Here is a 22,527-nt window from a genome sequence, read left to right as displayed (position 1 = left end):
AAGTAAAAAAGCAACAACAACATTCTTGGTTGTGTCTTAACAAGATAATTCACACGATTGCTCTTCTGGCCAAACAAGGTCTTGCCCTGCGTGGGCATGATGACAAAAATGGGAATTTTAGGCAAGTTCTCGAGGCACGAGTAGATGATGTGCCTTGTCTGAAACAATGGATCAAATCAAGCAGAGCTGAATACTTGAGTGCAGACATCCAAAATGAAGTTCTGCAGTTATTGTCTCATGCAATTTTGCTTATAATCCATAATAGTATTGGAGACAATCCCTTTGCTGTTATAGTTGATGGCACACAAGATATATCTGGTCAAGATATATCTGGAACAAGAATGTTTTTGTATCCGCTATGTTGACCAAGATCTTTGGCCACATGAAGATTTTATTGGACTGTACCAAGCAGAGGATACCAGCGGAGCATCAATTGCTAACATTGTAAAGGATGTTTTATGTCGTCAGGGTCTGTCTTTGGCAATGCTTAGAGCACAAACTTATGATGGTGCAGCAAATATGGCAGGGAAGTACCATGGTGTACAAGCAATAATACGGCAACAACAACCACTTGCATTGTATGTCCATTGTGGAGCTCACTGTACAAACTTAGTCATTCACGCTGCAGCACAACAGTGTCCCATAATGGAAGATGCAATACTGTATGTTCAAGAGCTTGGTAATCTGTTTGGGCAATCTATGACATGCCGCACAAAATTTGCAGATATTGTCCAGCAATCAACTGAAGGTCCAGCCAAGGTTGCCAAAATCAAGCCATTGTGTCCCACGCGCTGCATGGTTCGGGTAAAAACTGTACAAAAAGTAATGGATAATTATGAGGCTATTCTGGAAACATTAGAGAAATGGCAGCTTCCAAGAATAGTGGTGATGTGTCCACTCGTGCTCGTGGCCTATTAAAACAATTTCAAGAGGGAATAACTTTTTTAGGCCTGCAGATTGTTGTTCAAGTCATGCAGCTCCTTGAGTGCTTGAATATTGCCATGCAAGGAAACCAACAAACAGTATCCGGATTACTTGCATCTGTGAATCACACACACAGTGCCATCCTAAAACTTCGCAACAAACAATCGTTTGACAGTCTACTGATGTACAATAACAATATGGTGACAAAATATGAACTGAAGGAGATAGAACTGCCCAGACAACGCCACATTCCAAAACGTATTGATGAAGGATTAGCTGAAAATGTTCATCCAAGAACCATAAAAGACTACTACAGACCACAGTATTTTGAACTTTTAGATACCGTTTCTGTTCAACTTAAGCAGCGTTTTGACCAGGAAGGCATCCAAATGTATGAACACATTGAACAGTTGCTTCTAACGGGCAGAAGCGCAGAAAATATTGTTAAGTATCCAGAAATTGAATATCCCCTCTTCTCGGCACAATTAACAACATTATCAAGCGTCCATAAATATTCTTCCATCTCTGAATTGGTAGAGATCTTTCGACAGATGCCTCCCACAGAAAAAAACTTTTTTTGCACAGGTTGAGAAGCTACTGGGGATCCTCCTAACTGTTCCAGTGTCTTCCTGTGAGGCTGAGAGGAGCTTTAGTGCTTTATGACGACTGAAAACCTGGCTGCGCACAACAATGACTCAGAAAAGACTCAATTATGTCTGTGTGTGCAATATACACAAAGATATAATGGATCTGGTGGACATACAAACAATTGCAAAACAATGTATCATGCGTACCGAATGACGGAAAAAAATATTTGTTTTTTTGGACAAATGCTCATGACCATCACTTACTACAAAATAATTGACAGATCATTTTACTCTGTGGTTTGTGTCTGCAGTAAAGCCCCCGTTAAGAGGGTTGTACAATTTGTGAGATTTGTGGACAAGCCAGGAATGGTGGGTGGACACCCAATCTTTTTGGGACGAGCTAAGCGCAGGCCATGAAAGCCTTTTCACCTGGGAAGTGGTAAGATTTTTACGTGAGCTGAGCCTTCTGAAGTGAGACGCCAAATAAAATAATTTTGTCCTCTTGACTGAACTGCTTTTCTTTTCCTTAATTTTCTTCTGTTTTCTTTTTTCTTTTCTCTTGTTTTATACAGTGATGATAAATGTGATTTAATACGTACTGCTATTTTAATTTTTGGAAAAAGTCGAGTTCTTTGACTAACAAACAATAAATAAATAAATAAATAAAAGTCCCAAGGTGTCCCCTGTCCCCGCCAGATTTTATGTGTCTCCTACGCCCCTGGGCTCACATTACTGACCCCTCAAAGTACTTTCAGGATTCCGTGGCGTAGAAATGCAGGTGAACTTGTATTGCTTGATAGTAGATCTAGTAGCCTTCAAAACGCGTTGGACAACTTACATCACTATGCCGATAAAAAGGGTCTTTCTATAAATATCTCTAAAACCAAGATGCTGGCTTTCGGTATTAGAAATTTTAAGCCAACAAGAAACTTGACTTGAGCTTGTTGATCAAATTATTTATCAGGTTTTTTCATATGAGTATCTTGCTCTCACGACTGACCATCAATAAATATGGGACAGTCATTTACACTGGCTAGAATTGAAGGTTCGCCAGCTAACAATGGGAATTATGCACTTTGCCAGGGAACATGCCTGTTTTTCTTTAATCTCTCTCTTCAATTTGTATATGCCCAAAATGTGTCCAGTGATGCTTCATGGAGCCTAGATTCCATCTACTAGACATGTTTCTAAATTAGGAAAATGGAGAGGCTATGATTTTAAACCATCCTCAGGTTACCGACATCTACGCCCATTGAACTTCTGCTGCTTGAAGCAAAGCTAAATACTGCATATAGCGCTTTGACTGGGAACATCTTAAATCTATTTGTGAAAGTGGCACAAGCCCCTCCCAATTTGTTGCTAAATTTGAGTGATCAGTTAACTAAGGTCCAAGTACTTGACTGTTTCGAACATCACAGTATGCAACCTGTATATGGAAGCTATTGTCAGGCTTCAACGATTGGGTTACCATTCCAATGAATATCCTTTTAGTTAAGTTAATGGTATGCCTACAAAGGCGCTATATGAAGATCGGGAACAATCTCTGGTTGATCAAGGTACTAAATCTCTAGGCCAGGAATATGTGGCTCAACAGTTGAGTTACTCATGTCCTCATGGCTATCTGTCAGCATACCCAAATAACTGGATTGTTGACAAATACCTCCAAATCAAATTCAATCTTGTTGATACCCTTGAAGGTATCGGTGGTCAGATGGAATTGGCAACTAATCAGCAATGCCATAGATTGTGTGGTACTACTGCTGTGGAAATTGTAAAGCATGTAATCATGGAGTATGAGGCTCTCTCAGAAATTAGAAGAACCTCTCTATCATTATGTGGAATTGACCAGTGTCCTTTTAATTCATCTAATTTATGGTCAGTCTTTTTTTAAGGGATCAATGTTAGTTTGATTTACCATTTGACTAACTTCTGGGGTAAGGCTGAATCAATTCTCAAAATGGATTGGTGATATATGGGTGGGTGGACACATTTTAAGGAGTAATTTCACGGTGGTCACATAGAAAGGTTTGATTTAGTTTTACATTTGTTTTATTTGCATATTGTACAAAAAACCTTTATTAAGTTGTATTGTACTACTTTTAAATAATAAATACACAATTGCACTTGGTAAAGGAACCCAGAGGAGTGTCCTCTATCTCCTCTTTTGTTTGCTTTAGTGATTGAACCTTTGACAGATCTGCTCAGAGCTCGTCGTTCATGTAGAAAAGATCCAGATTGCTGGTACTCTAGAAATAATATTAATTTATAAGAAAAGTAGATTAGTATTTGTTAGAGGCTCCCAGGAGAATTGTAACCCAGCCATACAGGGTATTCTGCAGTATAATGAATATTCTGGCTCTTGGGAGGATAGCTCAGGGGCAAAAAGACGACACAAAGCAACACAGGTTCGATCCCGGGATGTGCTTAGAAACCTCTGGGTATTAAGCGCGTTATAAATAACCTATCATATCATATAGCATATAATAATCACTCCAAATCAGGGCTCAAGTTGCATCATATCGGTTTATGAATATTGCAACAGTTAAAATTTTAAGATTGAGATGTGTGCTGTTTGCTTTCAAAGTCTTCAGTCTTTGCTAGTTGTAAACAAATATTACGATCTTTGCCTGTTCGATCCATTTAGTATTACTATTGAGGCCTGGCAAAAAATCGAAGTAGTGATACCATACAGTAGAGATGTCTCGCTAAGGAACTTTTTCCCTCATATCCTTCCTGCAACTGACTAAGCCATTCAGTTAACTTTTCTCAGATTAAATTAGAATACCGTAAATAATACAGAACCTAATGGCACCTTCTTAAGTTAGTTGGTCATAGTGGGTAGGGTGGAGAACTAAATACGTTTTTCACTGCACTGCTCTTGGACGCATTCAGGGCTAAATAGCCACCATTTACAGAGGAACCTTCCTCCATTCCCATCCTGGAGATATGGGGATTGATTTACCTGATGAAATATGGTGCAGCTTGTGTAATTTAACGTGTCGGAAGTATCCTTCAATTCTAGGTTTAGATTGACAGTTCAGGATACACCCCAGCGCAGCTGTGACTTTCCCACTAAGATTATGAGTGCCTCTGTCTGAGGCGTGATTCCGTGTAAGCCACCTATATACACATGTTGTGATCCTGCCTGAAGCGGTAAACCCTTTGGGAGGAGGTATGCAATTGTCCGGCTCACGTAACCAGACATATGTTCTCTCCTGCACTATTGGGGTGTGTTTGAGGAGGTGCGAAAATCTCTTATGCTGAAACGTACATTTCAAAATCTGGGATTTTTGCTAAAAAAATATGTGTATTGTATGAAGATTGTTGCATAATAGTGCCACTGACAAAGAGATGTGGATGCGTGACCCGAAATGGGCAAACAACGAGGAACTATAAGCTGCCTTCTGCAATCAATCATTTGAGCGGACTTTAAATCATACTTGTCATCAAGTATGCATGACAATGTTCATTCATAAACATATGTCCCATCTGTCATTACTCATGATTATTAACCCTGTAATACCGCCCTTTCTATTATCACTGCAATGAAACCAGGAGTATCTTTACACAAAAAAAAAGAACAAAAAAAAATCTCTCTAGCCACACATACACAGAATGTCAGAGTAAAGGTCGTCATAACAGCAGTTAATGAGTATGTTCTACTACGTTTGCATACCTCAATGAGCATCATATGCTTCTGCTTTCATTATACAAACTTAGGTTTCCAGCAATGTACTTTGCTTTGCATGGTATGACATTATGAACATGGATGGCCCAGTTTTCCTTTGGTCCTGGCTGCCCTTAACCCTAGAGAGCTCAAAATGTGAGCCAACAAAAGGAGACTACTGAAGTTTTTCGGCCCGACTTGAAGTGTGGGGAAAATGCATTGAGCACCTTTAATATGACACAGGAATCATTTCTAAGTCACTTATCCCCCATATAATGCAGGACATATTTTACACCCTGGTGCCCTCAAGCTACATTTTAATCTTATGAATTACTCTTTTTACGGGACTCAAGGAAGGAAGAGAATATTCAGCAGGTTTCACGCACATCTCTTCAAATGGTTGCCTTCTGAGTTATTGAGCTATTGCTCCCAACTATTTATTGTGAGCAGTAGCATGTGCCCCACGTGCACCAAAAGATAGACTGCATGCATCCCTGACATCCCCTAAAAGGGTATACCTCCACCAATGCAACAATGTGAAAAACAACACCAACAAAGCAATGGATCTCTGTCCTAATGTTATATTCAAACTCACCCCCACTGATACCACTAAACATCCTCATGCTGGCAGAGTACTGGTAGAAAACAGGGGCAATGAAATATAATATTATTATTATTATTATTATTATTATTATTATTATTATTATTATTATTATTATTATTATTATTAGGATATTTATTGATTGCAGACCTAGATTTGAGTAGCAACAGAGTGCTTTACAATCATAGTGGGCAAGGGCATGGTGAGGAGATCAAATAAATAAGAGAGTGGGGAGATAGCACCAGTGGAGGGGGGCAATTTGGCAGCAAGCCACCAGTGGAGGAAACAGTGGAGATCATATCACCCAGTCTCAGGCAGGGTAGATAGTTGAGGAAGTGTGGGCCTAGGTGGTAGGGAGGAGCTATTCCTTGAGAAGGAGAGTCATGAGCTCCTTTCCGGGAACTGAACTGGACGAGTTTGGTGTTGATGGGGAGGTCGGTTCCAGAGTTTTGGGGCGTAGACAGAGAATGCCTGTCTTCTGGTTCTTTCCTTCCTGCCCCGGTTGAGTTTCAGTCTGCACATGTCCTTGCTTCTGGTGGACCGTAGGTCTCCAGAGTTGCTGTGTTTCTTAGTGATGTAGCTTGGAGACTTCAGGGTGAGAATTTTCTAGCAGGGACATTGATTCACCAAATGCCAGGCGTAGTGGATGTGACATCACACACCCGATATCACAGGAAGTGATGCCACATGACCTTTGACCTGGATGGCATCAGTCCCTCTTTAACGCTGGTGACATCACCGGAAGTGATTTGCAGGCATAAAAAAGTACATAAATGTACAATTATTAAAATACCCAATAGGTACAGTAGCAGACATGTATATTTTAGAAATCAACCACATTTTAACAAGGGTGCTGCCTTCATGTGCCATGGGTAGTGTCATGAGATGATATGGTTAGACCCAATAGACTCAACAAAGGCAGAGAAACTGCCATAGATATGACACTTCAGCATTGTGTGGCCAATTTTTCCATATTATGCAAGTCATAGCTGCACTTTAGGCATTGTCATTATATTGTAGCAGAGCAGCCGAATGTCCCTGCAGGAAGTACTGCTCCTCTCATGGCTATATGCTGGAAGCCAGAAGTTGTGCCATGCACGTCACCAGTGGTTGTGCCTATTCCACGGACAGTCTTTGAGAAAAGGTATCCACTAAGAAAACTCCATCTGATGCATCCCTGTAGAGATGACAATCTCGTGGAAGAGGTCCCCGAAGGAATATGAACGTGACGCACTGAGAAGAGTGGCTGAAGAAGAGGATGTATAGACCTTAAGGAATCTGATGATAAAGTAAAGAATTGAGTAAACTTTCATATGCAAAGTGAAGAGTGCACATGTGAAGAGCACAGTAGAAAATGCAAGCAATTTAATAACTGTACAGATGCAGCAACGCAAGTAGACTAAGTAATCATAGAAGTTCGCTATTTTATTTATTTATTTGCATTTATAAAACACACAAGTGACCCTGGGGCATCGTGTCGCTGTTATAGTTTGCTTAGCTTACATAGGTAACACAACAGTAGTGAGGATAATCGAGTATATATGTATGAGGCTATATGTAGTGAATTGACTGCAGATGGTGCCGCCATTATATACAATCTGGACTTCGGTGTCACAAATGTAGTAAGTTCAAACCCACAGAGAAAGAAGGATCGATAGATGTGTGTCGTCGCAAGAAAGCAGCTGGAATCGAGGAAAGACAGAGAAAGGCTGTCTGGCCTGGTGTCAAAGGCTGGAGCAGGCAAGAACTGGTTATCTATTCTGGAAGAACAGTGAACGTAAGAGGCTGACTCATCCCTTATTAAGGTGCAAAGGAGGAACACTATTGAGTGCCAAGTTTATTCACTTAATACAATTACATGCCAGAAAATAAGCCGAATTGTAGTCTCCTGTCACGTGGGCTGCGGATGGAAATAGAAGGTGGGCATGTAGCTCTTTATTTGAGATAGTGCATGCTCACACTCCCATATATTCTCAGGAGCAAGGATACTTTAGAAGGCCAAGTTCAAAGGCAATCTACATGACATAAGGCATGGGTGATGAGAGATGTTGGGCTATTTGGGTGGGGAGGCACGGTCAAAGTCCACCCACTGACACCCGGGTATCAGTTTACGTGCTGCTAGTGAGCCAAATGTTCCAGAATGTCACAAGCGTGCCAACCAATTATAGGAGGCCATATCATGAAGAGCATTATAGTATGAGATCCAATGATGAGCTGTGTGTCAAATATCTGCTGAAGATGACTTGCACTAGGGGTGGGCATAAGTTGTCCAACTGACTGTAGAGACCTATATATTTAGATGATCCCTTTAAGCCAACAACACCCCTGCATAGGTTTTTTCTTATTTGCGATGTAGTATGACATCACGTATGACAAGACTTTACTATATAAATGTAATTCTTTATGAAATGCGTTGAGTTCTTGAATGAGATTATGCTGTGCGATGTCCGTTGATGTCCGTTGTAACTCCCGGTTTTAGACAATTCATAATAAAACAGTTGAAAGACTGTGGGCCTCATTACGAGTCCGGCGGTAATCAAGACAGAAAAACCGGCAGGTTACCGCCAGACCCGTATTACCATTCCGCCTCCGTGATTCCCGGAATCACTGGGGCATTACGACCCCAGTGACCCGGGAATTCCACAGGCGGAATTTTGTAAATCCCCATTCCCATGGAGCCCTATATGACACCATGGGGATGGGGACAATGGAAACACTGGTTCCGTCTATGACAGAGCCAGTGTTTCCATGTCCGCCTGCAGGCGGGTGGTGTTAAACCTGCCAGGTCAGACCTGACGGGAGTGACACCTCCCGCCTGCAGGACTCTTAATCAGCCGGTCCGGAACGAACGGTGGCAGCGGTTTCACCACCACCATTCTTTCCTGACCAGCAGGGTCTTAATGAGGCCCTTTGTCTTCTTCCTGAGTTGTTTTATTTAGTGTAAAAGTTACTCTGCATTGCATCTGCTGCATGATATGCTACCTATTTAAGGGCCATGAGCTAACAATATGATAAGTGGAGCCCCTTTATTGACAGTTGCTGTGATATTACAGTATCCAAAAATACAATAAATGAAAGTTATCAAAAATGCACAGGAGCATACATGCTTTGATTTATGATAATGTTTTGTTATTTATATAGCGCTTACACCAAAGCACTATTCAAAGCACATATTTAAATACAATTATCATTCCAACCAAAGTTGGTACTCATTTATCAACCTCAGAAGAATAAAAGGCTGAGTTGGCCTTCCTATGATTCAAACCTGTAGTTCACACATAGATCACAGCAGCAAGTTCTTAACCCACTGAGCTATCTTAACACTTTGCTATTAAAAATACAATGCCACAATAAGAAAACATATCAAAACTGGCTGCACAATGTAGGCTAGACATGTAATAACACTTATTATGCTTGTTGTTGCCTTGATGATGCACAGTAAATAATGTCATGCCACAGTAAGAGATACTTGGATGTGTTGCACCAAAATGATAACCTAACCACGTAGTAACACTTATGATGCATACTTTATCATAGATGACCTGAAAAATATACCAGGCTACAGTAAGGAAAGACTACACTGGCTGCACCCAAATGCCAGTCTAGGCAGGTATTTACACTTATGATTACTTTATTAATAATTACTTTATCACTGCCATACATATGTCACTTCAGCATTGTGTGGCCAATTACTTCCATATTATGCAAGTTATAGCTGCACATCAGGCATTGTCATTATATGATAAGTGGAGCCCCTACATTGACAGTGGCTGTGATATTACAGTATCCAAAAATACAATAAACGAAAGTCATTAACAATGTACAGGAGCATACATGATTTGATTCATGATAATGATTTGTTATTTATATAGTGCTTTCGCCAAAGCACAATCCATAGCACATATTTAAATACAATTATCATTCCAACCAAAGTTGGTACTCATTTGTCAACCTCAGAAGAATTAAAAGCTGAGTTGGCTTTCCTTGGATACGAACCTGTAGTTTGCACATAGATCACAGCAGCAAGCGCTTGACCTGCTGAGCTATCTTACCACATTGCTATTAAAAATACAATGCCACAATAAGATAGCGTGTCAAAACTGGCTGTCCAATGTAGAAAAGAAACACATAATAACACTTGTCATGCTTGTTGTTGTCTTGATGATTCACAGTAAATAATGCCATGCCACAGCAAGAGATAACTGGATGTGTTGTGTAAGCGATTTCAATCCAGCACTCTAACTAAGTCAATGCCTAGTATGGGATGCCCAATGGAAACCCTTATTTACATATTTTCATGTCAAAAGTTCTTTTATTTCTGGATGATGTACCCTTATATAACGCCACTCTCTGTGAATCCCCCCCCGGTCTCACTGAACCAAGAAGAAGGTTGTTTTGCAAAGTTAAAAGATTTATTTGAAGAATTAAACAATATATAGATTACACTTTTATGAATATGAATAATATCTAAATATCACACTTATGAATATGAACAATGATCAGCAATGGGTAATATTACAATATCAACAATCTCTTTAATCAATTAGGAGTATGAATAGGAAGAATTATGTAGCAGAGAATACTTTGTATGGGTTCAACGAAATGCAAGGATAGGAAGGAATGTAATACAGAAATAAACTTGATATGACTTCAATCAAAAACAATGGGATTACTCTTTCCCTCCGTTACTACTCACTCCCCCCAATATGCAATATGAAGATATGGAATGAGGGCACACAGATTTCAGGAATAACAATCAACAATTGCAGTTTCAATCCCGATTCTCCCCAGCAAGCTTAGAGAGAACAGTAATTATTTTAAACAAGTGAATTTCTTTTAAATGTAATATGAAGTGTTGAAATGGAAAAAAAGCTATACATGATTTTAATTTGCTAAATAGGATTCAGAACAGGTGAGAGTTGCTTTGGATTGGTTCAGGTAAACACTAGCAATGATTGTAGAATGATTAGCAGATAGAAAACGAAATTCAGAAGTTGAAATCAAGAAATAGCTATTTTATATGGAGTGAAATTGAGCCAAATGCAAATTCGCAGCAATTTTTCTCCGTGCAAGAAATGCGATTATGGAAGAACTATAAGGAATTGGAATTTGTTTGAAAGCGGAGGGTTTAAGCTTCAAAATGACATTTATATTTTGTTTCTAGGACATACGGTTCAAAAGTTTCAGAGGTTTTAGTAAAGGTAGATTTTTCTTAGAAAAGAGTCAAGATTTCAAAAATGAAAGATGCCCTTTAAAGATTGGGAACAAAGATGGACTTATACTAAGGGGCTAAGAAAGTGCAAGATACCCAACGGGACAGCCATCAGAACAGGGCGCCTTCCGCTCTGACTTCTGTCCACCAGGACACTTGACTTTCTTCAGAAAAATATCAGCGCACAGATGATTATCACTACAATTATCACGGACTATATAATGAGAAGGATTCAGGATGGACACAAGATTCTATAATGCAGTTCTGGATAGGTTGAAATGGAGTGAATAGGATTACTTTAAACTAAGAGATAACTATGGACAGTTCTATACTAAATACTCACTACTATGGCATTGGAATGGAATGGGCCCATCAAGGATCTGGTCAAGGGATTCGCTCGCCACCGGGCAGGTCTCATGTGCTTGGTTCTGCTCTCAGCAAGGCACTCTGGTCTGCACGGCCTCTTGGACTGGATCTGATGGGTTCTGGGTTACAGCACTCCTCTACCGGTTTGGATCTCTGGTTCTAGCACGGGTTCTTGGCCAAAAGCAGAAAAAAAGCTCAGCCAGGCTGTTGAATGGTTTAGGCCCCGTGGAAATTTAGGGGTTAAAATCAGGTTGCTAGATGTTAAAGGCCTGCTGAAAAGGGTTCAGCTTTTTGGGTTAGGCTTCTGCTTCAGGGTTCTGGAGTCTGGTTCTGGAATCTGGTTCTGCAGTCTGGATCTTCCTGCAGGGTGCTTCGCCAGTGGATCAGTGATGAGTGAATCTGTGTCCCTGTGGGTCCTCAACAGTCCCTATTTATCAATTTTCCAAAGTGGGTGAGGAGGCTGATTGTCTATGCCCAACCCTCTAAGGATCTGATAGGTCAAAGAATTCCCCCTCTCCTGATTTGAGAAAGGAACAGTGTGTCATGATGTGTCATGATGTGTCATGTTTATGGCTTAGGGAGAAAACCTCCCCTTTGTCTCTGTACAGTATATCTTATTTTTCATAAAAACATACAATATTCACAACTTGTTCATAATACATATACACATCACAGATTGCCTAAGGTACGTTTTTGTCCGAATCTTATCTTCCTACCAGTTTTGGTTCGTTAATGATGCTTTTGTTTGGTTACACATTTTCGGATCTGTACAATTTATTACACATACATGCACATACCCTCTGGGCATATTCCTATAATTTTTCATGTTCCTAGCATAATCACAATAGCTACAATATTAAAGATTTTGTGGTTCAGTCTCAGAACATCGCACAGATTCCAGAATAGATTTAAACTGTGAGCAAATTTTTCATTTTAATAATCTCTAAGTTTCATATTTTTGTCAGTTCGGCACAGTATTTTATAAGTCTTTTCCCAAAACATACAGTTACTTTAGTTTCAAATCCACATTTTCAGTCTGGCCTGCCTCCAAGGCTCGGCTGAGTCAGAGTGTCACATGGCTTCTTCCTGCCAGGGCAGTTGATGTCAGTCACACCCGAATTAGCATTTTCATTCAGCTCAAGGGAGTCCTTTGTCTACACTCAGAGCAACATGCCAGAGTGCCCCTCCCAGTTCCTTTCACACCAGCCTGCCAGTTTCTTAGCAGAGAGCAGGGGGAAGATTCCTTGGTTTGGGAGAAGGTGTGGAATGTCTTTGAAGCTCAGTGTGGCTAACTTTAACTTTTAAACACAATCAGGGTCATTACGACCCAGGCGTTAACCATGGCACTTCTAGTGCCATGGTTGACGCCGGTATTTTAACGATTGCACCATGGTGGATGGCGGAATCACCGCCCCATTCCAAGGTTGGCGGGGCGGTAATTCCCCATTCACTATTGGCCCTTCCCCATTCCCATTTTTTCCCCCATAGGGCTCAATAGGAATGTGGAAGCCGGTATTTACAGTACCGCAAATTGCGGTACCGTAATTACCTCCAAGGTCCCTTTGCGGGTCCAATCCTTAACGGCTGGTCAAGACCAGCCGTTAAGGTAGGGACCCCCAAAGGGACCTCGTAATTAGGCGGTAAAGGGGTTAATGGCGCTGCAACCTATTATGGCGCCGTTAACCCCTTACCGCCTGGGTCGTAATGATGCCCAATGTCTGAAATTGTCTTGTCCTAAAATATAAATTACATTTTTAAAAAATACATCAACCAATTTCTTGATTCAAGCCTTTTTAAAATATAGTTTTGAATTGTATCCACCTCTCAGGCTTCTGATAGCAAGTCTTTCTTTGGCATATTTAGCTTTTGAGACACAAGTTTCACCTGTCAGATTTAGAGATCGCCAGCGTCTGACAGATGCGAGTAAGGTATTGCACCCATTTTTGACATAATTTTCCAAGCAAGCAATCTTCAATGTGGATTTTCTTCTGATAAGTGTACTTCTGTGGACATGGTATTTATGTGGATTCTTGAAGTAGAATGATGTTTAACACCCAACAATGAGGTTGGATCTTTTGGGTGGTTTGTGAGCCATGATTTTTGCAAATTTGACAACCAAGAAAAACAGATTTTCACACAGCTCTGTGTTTCTTTTGCAGCCATGCTCTGTGGGCAGCCAAATGATGGGTTTTGGCAGTGGTCTCCTGTGTTACCACTGAGATAGGCAAAAGTGGAAGGCGGCCTATTTTTCAGATTTTTACTGCGCACATTTGGGTGATTTTCACGAGCAGCATGCTTTCCGGCGGTCATTCTGATGTTCCTGATGCAAGCAATGCACAGGAATGTTACAGGGCCTGGGCTAGTGGGTTGAAACATCCCACAAGCCCCCCCTCTTGCGATTTGGCTTTGATCTTCCATCAATGGAAATTCGCAAGACTGGGATGTCAGCCTCATCTCTTCTGATTCCACCAATGGCAAAGTTCAGCATTTTTTTCCTCCATCAGGGGTGGATCAATCGGTTCTCCTCGCCAGTCCTGATGTGAGTATTGAGCGATACTCCGGACCCCTTGGATCTTTCCTCCCAGTCCCCGGTTAGTCCTCCTCGGTTAGTCTCCATGGTTTCCAATCAACTATAGGTTATCCTAGGATGACAAAGCAAAAACATAATTTAACACATTTCCCCACCACTATTAATGTAGTGGGGCGGACACATACATTTTGATAAGTCAGGGCACATTTTTATGATTGTATTTTATAGACTATATATGGAATATTTTAGAGTTGGAATTTTATTGATCTGGAGTGACCCCCTCTGGGGTTCCAGAAGACTCCTCCAGTTGCTGCAGAGTGTAGCTAGGATGGCAACACTTTAGTTGATCAATATGGACCCACTTATCTTCCCCTTCTGCCAAACTGCCTTTGGGGATTCAGATTTTGTAGGCGACTGGTGAGATTTTGTCTACAATTTCAAAAGGACCCCTCCAGGTAGGCACAAATTTGTGCTGTTTGGCCTGGTTCCTTTGGAAATTGTATAGGTAGACCCGGTCTCCTATATTGTATTCTTCCCTGGTAGTCTTTAAGTCATAGTGGGTCTTCATGCTGTCTGCAGATCTCTCTAGATTTCGCTGAGCATAGGCAAAAGCATGTTGAAGGTGTTTTCTTAGATTTTCAACATACTCATGAGTTGTGGAGGCATTGATTAATGTCTGCTCTTGGGTCCTCTAGAGCAGATGCTGGGGAAGCACCATCCTGCGTCCAGTTATCAGCTCAAACGGTGACATTTTAGTTGCAGATGAAGGGGTAGATCTGATGGCCATTAGGTAATCGAATATCCCAACTTCGCAAAGAATCTGCCACAAACTTTTTTAATGTGCTCACAATTGTTCTATTATATCTCACCACTACACCACTAGAGGCTGGCTGGTAAGCAATGTGTAGCTTCCTTTTGACCCCAAGTATCTCCCACATCTTTGTCATTACTTCGCTGGTGAAATGGCTACCTCTGTCTGACTCAATCCTTTGGGGTAGTCCAAAACGCGAAAAGATGTGGTTGATCATCAGGGCAGCTGCTGTTTCTGACTTGCAGTTTGGGGCTGGGAGACATTCCACCCATTTAGTAAACAAGCATGTCACGGTCAACATCTACTTGTTTCCCCTAGAGGAGCGAATCACATGCCCAATGTAATCGACTTGTAAATCTGACCATGGCAGTGTCATCCCCCTCTTTTGGAGAGCTGCACAGTGTGTGAGGGATATTGGCTAAAATTGTGCACACACAAGACACCCCTTCAAGTATTGGTCGTGGTCCTGCCCCATGTGTGGCCAGTATGCAACCTCTCTTAAGATTTCAATTGTTGTATGAAACCTCCTATGACCGGCTGTGACCGCATCATGGGCGTGACTTAACATCAGATGTCGGAATGAGGTAGGGACCACCCACTGATCATGGCCAGCTAGGGATCTCCTCACCAACAAACCGTCTTGGATTCGGAACATTTTTGGACATTTCATCAACACTCTGAGGTCCTTTTTCCCAATGTAATCAGTATCCGTCAGGGGAAAGTTCTCGGGGTCCTCAATGTGTCGATAAAACTTACCAATGATTGGATCCCCTTTTTGAGCCGTAATCAAATCAGCATCTGGGGTCTCCTTACTCCATTGTACAGTTGAGAGATCACTGTGAGCATTTGTCGGGGACCTAGTGATAGCAGTGACCAGGATTTCCCCCAACAGGGAATCGATCTCTATTAGATCCCCTTGGATGGCCCCGGTTTTGGCCAGCTGATCAGCTAAGTCATTTCCAGTTTTGTCTGGTCCCTCTACTTTGGAATGACCCTTGATTTTTTTCCAGTAGATGGTCACCCCATTCGAGGTGACCAGACCATCAATATTTTGAATTAATTTCCCATGTTTCAAGGGTTTGTTATTAGCAGATAACATGCCTCTGGTTTTCTAGGTAACCAGGTGCTCCACGAACCTGTTCCGTGCATAATCCGAATCTGTGATTATGACCAGTTCGTGGAGTTGATGTTGGACGGCAGTGAGGATGGCTTGATGCACAGCCATCAACTCTGCCACTTGACTACTTCGGGGACCAATATTCTACCCAGTGGAGGGTTCTGGGATCTCATTCACCCATGCATTCCCTACGCCAGCCGCAAGTTCTTTTTCCCCGTTGTTGTCAACATGGTAAGAGCATCCATTCACATAGACAGTGGGTATTCCCTCACACTTGTCTTCCTCAAAGACTTTGTGTGGGGAATTGAGGTATGCCTCCATGTTGTCCTTGATTTTTAGACTCTCGTCCTCGAGACAGGTTTCTATGGCACAATCATGCAAGTCAGCCAGAGCTTGCGCGAGGGGACTCTTGTTGTTTTGGCCATATCTGACCTCTACAGGAAAGCCTTGCATTGACAGAATCCAGGAAGTAATTCGGGAATTACTCACATTTCCGGCCCAGATTCTGTCACTTTGGAGATATTGCAGAGGCTGGTGTGGAGTCTCCACTATGATGTGTTGCCCATGGATAAACGGGCGGTAATTCTTCAATGCCCACACCGTTGCTAGGAGTACCTTCTCACAATCATTGAATTTTTCCTCCACAGAGGATAAAGTTTTACTCGCATAGGAGATTAATTTATTGACCTTGTCATGCTTTTGGTATAATACTGCAATCAAGCATGTATTAAAGAACCTTGTCTCCAAGAAGAACTCCTTGTTTCTGACAGGGTAAGCTAGGCAAGGCGCTTGTGAGAGGCTTCTTTTGAGTTGTTTTACTGCCTCAGCTTGTTCTGGACCCCAATTCCACTTGACCCCCCCTTTAAGAGATGAATCAGGGGTCTTGTGATCTCTACGTAGCCCTCAATGAACTTTCTACTGTAATTAGTCAGTCCAAGGAGGCTCCTTAGTTCCCGCAGAGTTGTGGGGTCTTTCAATTTCTGGAGTGCTTCCACTTTCTTTTCCTGGGGACAGAGACCCTGAGGAGTAATCTCATGCCCCAAGAAATTGACACGGGTTCTACACCACTGTGCCTTTTGAAAGGAAAGTTTTGCTCCTGGAGCCCTCATCTGTGTCAGAACATAAAGGATCTCCGCTATGTGTTCCTCCACAGTTGGGCTTTTGATGAGAACATCATCTACATAGGCCAGGTTACCCCTCTCACCCTGGCCGGGCATGGCCTTATGTAGGAAAATGTTGAACTCATTGCCGGAGTTGAGCTATCCAAAGGGAGTCAGGGTCCATGTGTACTGCACCCCCCCAAAGGTAAAGGCCAGCTTGGATTGGTTCTCCCTACTGACAGGTACAGTCCAGTATCCATTGTTCAGGTCAATTGCAGTGAATACCTGAAGCCTGGAAAGACTTCTGGTTTCGCTATTTCAGCGGCCTCCTCCAGCTGGCTGGAGAAGTCCCTGGTCAGAGTACTGATTTGGACTTGTGGCTTCAGGTGGGGAAGGCAATCCTCACTGTTAGGGAGAATTCTCTTATAAGGCTAATTTCCCAAACCTAGTGAGTCCCCCATCAGCTTTGCTGGATTTTTGGGGTTTATTTTTTTTCTCCTGCTAAGAGTGAGACTTTTTTCCTCCCACTCTTAGGCACGATTTGAGGCATGTCTTTGACTTTTTGTGTGCTTATGGGCTATGGGGTCTTTTACTCCATAGGGTATCATCTGTTTTTATGTATGTGTTGCACAGCACCCTCAGTGCAGTAACACAGGGGTATCATAGTGACCCCCAAACATAGACTCCATACCCTGGGACTGACTACTGTCTCCCAGGGCATGTAAAGTCAAAATTGACTTTAATAGTCCAAAATTGTGAACAGAACCAGTACAAACCATCATATTGTGGAAGTACTGGAAGGGGTTAATTCAATTGCCCCTGGGTCTGTTTCCAAGGGGGCACTGTCCAGTGCCCCCTTGTCGAGTTTATGGCTGGTGGCTGTGGTTACCACGCAAAATATTCCACTGGAATATTTCCTATGGGATTTTCCCATTGATTTTAAACGCACCACTTTTTTGTGCAATGTTAAAGATACCGCCGGTTTATTTATTCAATATAAAATCACCACTTGGGTCTTTTTCGCCAGAACTCTTTTCTAAAATGGCGTTCGTGTCCATCTCTGTAACTCCAACCAAGGTCGAGCCCTTTGTTCTACTTACGTGCTTCTCTACAGAAGCCCTCCAACTGGTGCCACTCTTTCTGGGTTCCACAGGATGTGTGGGTGGGGGAATTGGCACCCTGGACTGCGTTGCCTTAGCAACTCAAGTCGCACTCTGTTCTGATTGGCCCAGTGGTGAGCCACCCGGCTCACCACTTAGCATGTATGAGTGACAGCTAGGCTGTTGAATGGGGGGATTTCTGCATAAAAGCAGGGCTTTTGGGACTGGAACTTCAGAAGTCACCACAGGACCTAAGAAATCTGAAGCGGGGAGAAGCTGAGCCATCTGCAATGACGACACCACCGGTGGAGCCCTGCTGCAACGACCTCACCACTTTCCCGATGACAAGAGAAGATCTTCTGCTGAAAGAGTCTTCTTCCTCTGAGCTGGTGGGATCAACCAGTTTGCCATTTCGTCTTCCAGGACGTCTCTTGGTCGTATCGCCCGTGCAAAGCACCCCGGCAGCCTGATAGCCAAGCTTCACCAATGTGACTGCAAATAAAAGGAACGCACCTTTTAACCAACTAACTCCGCGGATGGTCTCTTCCCTGGGCAGTGCAACGACTCCAAGCTTCCTCCTCGACGAGATATTCTCTTACCCTGGTCGAAACTACGAACTGCACCCGCTGGCAGGAATAACTGCCAACGCTGGACCTTCCTCAACTTTAAAGGTACTGTGTTCCACCTGGCCTCCCTTTCTACGGTTTGCTAAAGGTGACCCTTAAATCCTTGGCTTTCCAAATGGGTTGGCCCCCAGACCTTGTAACTTTACCTTCTGAATCAACCCAACCTCTTTTGAACATTTTTACAAAGACTTGAATGTATTTCTAAACTGTGTGTTCTTGGGCTCATTTCACCTTACTCCGTTTAAAGTGGGCCTGGCCTATGAACTTTGGCTCTACAGTAGACGCTGCCTTCGCTAACTTTTTTTGGTCTTAGAAACGTGTTGGGAACTGTTTTATTTTCATGACCTGTCTTTTTCTCTCCCTTTATTTAATTATTGGAGTGCCATCTAAATTACGTGCTCAAATATGTTTTTACAAATAGTGGTGCTTTGACTTAGAATTGTCTAATAATTCTTAAGGGTGGTGTGTATACTTTTCCGATTGTGTTTGAACTTGCTTTGATTTATAGTGCTAGTGTATTGCCTTAAGTGTGTGTTAAATAAATAATTATATACTTTTGATACCAAGCTCTGGTCAGTGTTTGCTTGCTCTCCTGTGTTTTTGGCCATATTGTGTATCCTCTGTATACTGCCCTACTCTTCTTGAGAGAAGTCTGACTGCTCAGCCACAGCTACCAGGTAAATCTGGGTGGTACAGACTGCTACCAATTGGGTTTACTGCTTACTCCTGTAGTCTTAATCTTCTTGCAGTGGTCCCCAAGGGAACTGCAGAGGATTCTGCCTAACACTCACGGACATGGAAAATCACTGCATCCCTCCTGAAGTCACAAGTCACATCTTCCTTACCATAAGGGCAGGAAGTGTACACTAGGAAGTTCCCGCCATGCCGGGTAAAGATCATGTCTGGTGTTGTGTTGTCATCACTGTCACTGTCAAAACAGTCCTTGGGGATTGGTCCGACCAGTTAATTTCCTAAATCAATGGAAAAATGTCGGTCATCAACCGCCATTCCAATAATGGTGCCTGCGGCTAGAGTGATACTCTTTTAGTCACTGTTATCCACCTCTATTGGAATGGTGTCATGTTCTATATTGACTAGTGGTGTTGGGTTTACCCCCAAACCTTGCTGCTGGAGGTAAGCATTTAGATGAATATAGGCATCAGGGTTTTTCAATTTCTGTCCTCTTTTAACTTTCACTTCCATGGAGAATTGTCGGGTTCTTTCTGGGATGGTGACTTCCTCTCCAATCTGAATTTCAACTGCATAAGGCAGCAGTTGAGCTGACCTAAATGCTTTCTCTGGATCATCAAAGCCCATGGGATTATCCGCTAATCGGGACCAAGCATTGAAATTTATTAGGTCCAAACTAATGGCAAAGCGATTGAGAATGTCACTTCCTAAGTAAAAGGCGGCAGTGACGTCTCGCACGACCCAAGAATTATGGACTATGCTCTTGTTGCCAATGGAGAGTTTGAGCATACACCGGCTTGGCAGGAGATGCTTGGAGTTGGGTGTTTCCAGATCCATTTCCCATTTGTCTATCAGTCTTAATGTGGGAATGGCTGGATCTTTTGGGAGTTGGCGGAACATCGCTTCGCTGATGAAGCTCTTACCGTTGTTCACACACACTCGGGCGAGAACAGAGTCCTTCCCTTCATTTAACTGAACAGGGATGAACAACTTCTCTCCAATTTGCTGAATATCAGCCAGGCTCTGAGCTGATTTCTCATCTTTCCGGACTATAGGAGTGGGGATGTCTGATTGTGGATTGGTAAAGAATTTCAGAGTATTTCCTTCCATTGTGGAATGCCATCTTAAACTGGAAGGGTTGTTGATTTTCAGAAATAGAGAGGACCCCTCCATCACCAGTCTGTTGTCCTACTGCTATTACTGTCACGTCTGGAATTTGGTTGTTCTGGAAGTGAAATTCTACTTGGTCACCTATTTGTTCAACCATGTAGCACGTGCCGTTTAAACTAACATGGTTGACACTCTGTTTTAACTTTATTGGTCGGTTAGTCTGGGTCCAGAGGACCTTGGTTACACAGTCTATTAGGGGTGACAACCTTCCCAGGAGGTCGTTCCCTAGTAAACAAGGGGTGCCCTCTGGAGTCACAACTATGACCGGGTGCTTCACATTGTGTCGCCCAATTTTAATGTCTAAATCCGCAGTCCCCTCAACGGGAATTTCCTTCCCGTCAAAGTTCTGAAGTTGTCCAGGAAGAGAGGTGAGAGCAATTTGGTATTTCTCCCCCCTTCCTGAATTCAGTTCATCAAAGGCCTTTTTGGACAGAAGGGTAGCTTGGGATCCAGTGTCCACCAGTGCCAAAATTGTACCATACCCCTGTACTTAAACCGAGGCATAGTATCTTCCCTCCTTCTTCTTAAGGGGCACAGATAATGCACATTTTGGGACAACTGGCGGGCTAATTTTCTAGTTTTGGACATTGACAGAGAAGAGATTTGGGCAGAATTCTGTGGAGAGTCTTGGGAATCTGCAAAGAAAAGGTGGCAACTAGAGATGGGAGAAGATTTGGGTTCTCCTGGTTCTGGTGCTGAGCTGCCACCCCCTTTTTGGAGGCAGTCACAAGGATGGGTTTGAACCAGGGGATTTTCATGTGATTGGGTCTGGGATTGGATGATGGGCGGCGCTACCTCAGTTCCCATATCTATCCCGTCTGGATTTGAATCTTTTGGGATCCATTTTTCATTGGGAGGAGTTCCCCCATCTCTGAAGGAGAAGATCCTTTTCCCAGGATCCTCTGAGGATCCCTCTCCTTCAAATTGGAAGATCTGTACCTCAACCTCAAAATGGGTCTGTTTGGGTTCTTTGTTTCTCCTACCCCCCCTGCTCCTTGGGTGGCAAACTTTCAGTTGCACTTGATTTGGGTTCCAGTTCCTGGGTTTCCAGCGGCTTTTTACAAGTGGGGAAGGAAGCTTCCTCCAAGGCTTTACATCCCCCTTCCCCTTGTGCCTCCTCCCTGGGAACCGGTGGGTTGTCGGGGTGCTGCCCCGTCATTGTTCTGTTGCACCAGGTCCAGAGTGGGAGGCATTCTGTGCCGGCATGCCCATCTGAGGGTTCTGTTGAGCCCTCAGCATGTGACCCAGATCCTGTGCCATATTTTGGACCTGGCGCTCTAGCTGTGAAACCCACTCAGGCTGATATCGGGTTCTCATTTCTCCCCTGGGCTGATCCCGGGAAGGGTAGCTATCCCTTCTCTGGTAATACTCCGCGTTGGGAAGATTTGGGTACCCCTCCACCTTTGGCCTCCCCTCTCCCGGATTAGGTTGTTGGGGCTCAGGAAAGTGGGGAAAGAAGGATGGATTATTTTGGGGTTGGAAGTTTTGTGGGTACCTGGGGAAAAAGTTCTGTCCAGGATTTGGGGAATTTCTGGCCTCCTGGGGGAAGTGAGGAGGGAAGTTCCCTGGGTTAGGTGCTTGGTTGGACCCCCCCGCCCTTGGGCAGGAGGAGTCCACACATAGCCCAGGATGGGTCTGTTCCCCTTGTAGCAGGGACTTACATAGTCAGGGGAGTGAGGGATCCCATTTGTGGGACTACCTCCTTGGCTCCCTGTCTGTGACTGGCCCGAGGGCCTTCTGGGTTTGGGATTATTCTGCTGTGCAGGCGGGTTTTAGGCCCTCCCATCTCTAGGTCTAAAATTAGGGCAACCTTTACCTCTGCCACCTTTGCAGCAGCAGGGGTGTTGGTTGGTTTGGGGCTTTTTTGAGTATTCTTGTTTTCTATGGGCTTTTGCACCTCATATATTCGAGTGGCCTGTTCAATGACCCAGTCTAGTGATCTTTTCTCATGAAAATCTCTCACTAGCTGGGTCATGATGTACTTTGGTAGAGCGTGGAAAAAAGTATTAACAAATTCTTTGCTGTC

Source organism: Ambystoma mexicanum, chromosome 5p (assembly GCF_040938575.1).
Source record: "Ambystoma mexicanum isolate Mex_15411 chromosome 5p, UKY_AmexF1_1, whole genome shotgun sequence".
Classification (NCBI taxonomy): domain Eukaryota; kingdom Metazoa; phylum Chordata; class Amphibia; order Caudata; family Ambystomatidae; genus Ambystoma; species Ambystoma mexicanum.
Note: the sequence above shows the minus strand (reverse complement) of the source record.